At 36.1% G+C, this 3,933-nt stretch overlaps 1 long non-coding RNA gene across 1 annotated transcript; it reads right to left on the minus strand.

Annotated features, from left to right (window-relative positions):
- Positions 1-610: 610 nt before the first annotated feature.
- LOC127864210 (uncharacterized) lies at positions 611-3,513 on the minus strand. The gene is made up of 4 exons (XR_008041578.1): positions 2,943-3,513; positions 1,948-2,063; positions 1,540-1,745; positions 611-1,312 (listed from the first exon to the last, which is right to left on the minus strand). It is a non-coding gene; the product is annotated as an uncharacterized LOC127864210 (long non-coding RNA).
- Between the last annotated feature and the right edge of the window lie 420 nt (positions 3,514-3,933).

Raw genomic sequence — 3,933 nt, forward strand, 5'->3', positions numbered from 1 at the left:
GATACATCATGTTCAAACCAAAAAAGAACTTGACGCTAATCAAAATCGACTGTTTTTGCAACTTTTTTCGGCCGTTTCTTAGTGGAATGTAACCTTTTTCAGTGCAAGGCTTTACTTAAGTCTCCAAGTTCATCATATTTCAGGGATTCGGTGGTGAACACCTATTTATGCCCTACCATTATCTCCGAAAGATAAAACCCGAACAATAGTTTAAGAAGTAAAACATGCCTTCGAGTCAACTATGATATTTTTTTAGAGAGTACAGCCCTACATGAAACGAGTATTTAGTATATTGTAACCTAAACCACAAACTCATGCGAATGGTACCATTTAAGCAAGCAATAATTGCTTTTTATTGACTTCGTCTTTCTTTCGTACTTTTTATCAACCATATTGGATCAGTTCGCAATTTCCCGAATTAAAATGTCGCTGTTGGCTAGCGCATTACACCAATTGTTTGCACAACGGATGAACATCAACTCTGCTAGGTGCTATGGGTCCGTATTCACCGACGTTTTGGTGAAAGTCTAAATTATAAACACAAACTTAAGAAAATAAATCAATCGAAATAACATTTAACCCATAATAATGGTCACAAAACGATCACATCAACATTAGAAAACTTTACTTCATCAATGAAAATAGCATGTTAAAATGAATACATCTACATTGAACATTGAAACAAGTCTAACACGTCAAATGAAAAATATGCTACCATATTAATTGGTTCTTGTCCCAACGCTGTGTATCCCCAATGACAAAGTACTTTGGCAATTATAATTATAAATATCAACAATGTCATGCACAAATGTTACTACCTGCCAGTAAACAGTGAAATAAGCACTACTAGTACTATTCAGTGTAAGTGTTAGTTATAGACATACATTTACTAGAAAAAATCAATCGAAATAATGCTAAACCCATGATAATGGTCACAAAACAATCAACATAAAGAAAACTTCATAATAGTTTGTCCGGACACGCTCCAAAACATGTACAGCTTCGTGAGCATCTGTTACAACAAATACACAACTGGCAAACACACACTTCACATGTGTCATCTTGACAACCGTCGCCTTGGGCAGGAATAGGATTCATGTCTTTAGTTCTTAGCTCCTTCAGAACGGTACGTCTGACGCATTCCGTCCCATTCACCATGGTCTTCATAGCGTCATGGCAATCCGTTATGGACCGCGGGTACGCGAAAACTAGAGCAAGAGCGGGATCTCCATCGCTACCGGCTCTGCCAGTAAGACAGGATAGAGCGCGGTGCGCCCCAGTGGACCACGAGCCACACGTCCGGAATGTCGATCTACCATCACAGAAAATAAATGTCATTGTTGAGTATCAAGATTTACCTTTTTTTAAATAAAAACACATACTCATGTTTTAACTTCGTACGATATACAAGTTTAATTTATATGGTATGAACGTGATTGAGCAAAATTGAATAAGAGAAACTTTATTAACTAAGTAAATAATAGTTTTATTGAGAAAAAAATGTCGAAGTGAGTTATAATCATTGTGAAAGTAACTTACTCCAAGCCCAAAGGCGACTGTTGCCACAACAACGCTAACTCTTCCGGCCCGGAAATCATTTAGAAATCCTCTCCTTCGTGGCGTCCGTTGTTGAAGATGTAAATATTTCAACAACGCGGTTGTAGCTACGGTGCTCCCCGTCGTAAGACGTGTCACCGAGTTGAATAACCAACCATGACCACACTTGATATACACACCTGTACGACCTGAAATCGCAAAAGGAAGATCTTTTTGACATACATGTAATATAATATTTTTTTTATAGGAACACAGACATAGAAAAGCATAGTACAGTGTAGTTTACCCAATTACAAAGATCTTCACACTATTGTACATCATACATAAATTTTAAACAAACAAGCCAACATTCTGATTTAAACAGAATTGAATTGAATTAAAATTACACACTTGCAGAATATTATAGTCTTGACCAGTGTGGGTGTTGTCTGAAACTGTTGCAGCAACCACACCAGCTCTTCCTCAGCGTGATCAGTCGATTTCTAACCGCCAGTCGAATATTCGGTCTGAAGATTTTATCATACAAATAGTATCATAATTATAATAGTTATAGCGTTGTATTTAATTATCTGGGAACACTTTTACTAATTTAACTACTAACGCAAATATCTGACGTACACAGGGAGTTTAATTAAATTGTATGTTATTTATTTTTCAAAGATTACTACCAATTATTATCAATCTATTAGTTAATTAAGAAGCATGGATTGTATTATAAATATGCGCACCCGATCAGAAAACGTAAGTAGCTTCTTTAAATAGTTCCCAGATAATTTTAGGAATTGCCTTTCCACTAACATAGTGACTTTCACCACCAGGGGATTAGGATGGAGTGACGAAGAATATACAGAAAACCAATCTTAGGACTTGTATTGCAAAATGTCGTTTACTTGAACACAAACTCTAAATTAGTCTTAATTAATGCATGACAATGTTAAAGGCATGAGTTAAAAGCACACATGGAAGGCGACATGAAAAAAAATGCCGGAGGAGAAATGGAAGTGTTTTTTTTAAGCAACTTTCTTTTAAAAGCGTTCTCTTAGTCGCGAGAAGGGCACGCTAGGCGCGGGAAATGTTAACTGTCAAGTGAACATGACTCAGATCACAGCGCACGATTGGCTGACCCGTTACACAAAATTGGGCAACCTATTGGCACAATTCCCCCCGATTGGCTGACCCGTTATGCAAAATGAGTCAACCAAAGGGCACAATTCCTATCCGCATTGCGTTTTTACATAACTTAGAACCAATTGCGATTCATAAAACCGTTTATTAGTGGATACAGTTTTATTTATTCGACGTTTGCTGTTAATTGTAATTATATAAAACTTACTGCTAAGCTTTTTATATTTGCTACGAGGATTGTGGTATTTTGTCTCATTTACCTGTCGGGTAATACGCCGACGGATAACGCATCGTCGGACAACAGCAGACCTTGGTGTATATTCTGCTGTACCTTCTCTGTTTCTGTAGCAGTAACTGCAAGCAAGGGTACATCAGTTCTGTCAGGCTGCGCAGTTCCCCAATTTGTCGGAACTCTGGTCGGAAATCTTCGCCCCTAATAATGTTATACTGTAAATAAGTACAATTTATTTTTGTTTTGTAAAGTAGAATTCATGGAGTAATGGTACGGTAAACAAAGTTGACTTTTTTTCAACAGATGTTGACCGAATATCCGAATATTCGTTCGGAAGGATGACCAAATATTCGAATACCGAAATCGGTATTCGTTGCCATCCCTAATAAAAATATAAACAAACAAGCACATTTGTTAAATTGATACCACACGCCACATGCTTGCAACGCCAAATTCTGTAAACAACTACTGCTTTAGATTCATACATGATACACTTAAATAAAGGTTCAATCAAATCCAAAAAGCAGTTAAAATACCAATATTATAAACATGTATTTTTATGTAAAAAGTGGCCATAACTCCATTATTGACCAATTGTTTGAGTGACAATTTGACCTTTACCATCCTCTTATCAATAAGTACACTCATTCCAAGTTTAAATGAAATCTGCACAAGCAGTTCCAAGATTACTCTCCAGACACAATAGTGTGATTATTTTCAAGCAAAAAAGGCCATTACTCTGTTATTTGCAAATGAATTGCAACAGCATTTTACACACATCATTATATTATGATATATACACTTATATCAAGTTTCCATGAAATCCGTTCAAGCAATTCTGAGATATTGTTCCGGACGGACAATGCTAAAACTATATCCGTCCACCTATGGCGGTGGATAATAACAAAAAGAAAAGAGAAGCTATTTCTTAAAATTTTTATTTATTATTATATCTTACAACAAAACAGTACTGCAAGAATGTTAAGCGAACAAACTATAATAATAACATATTAGATCAA

This window comes from Dreissena polymorpha, chromosome 1 (genome assembly GCF_020536995.1).
Source record: "Dreissena polymorpha isolate Duluth1 chromosome 1, UMN_Dpol_1.0, whole genome shotgun sequence".
NCBI lineage: Eukaryota > Metazoa > Mollusca > Bivalvia > Myida > Dreissenidae > Dreissena > Dreissena polymorpha.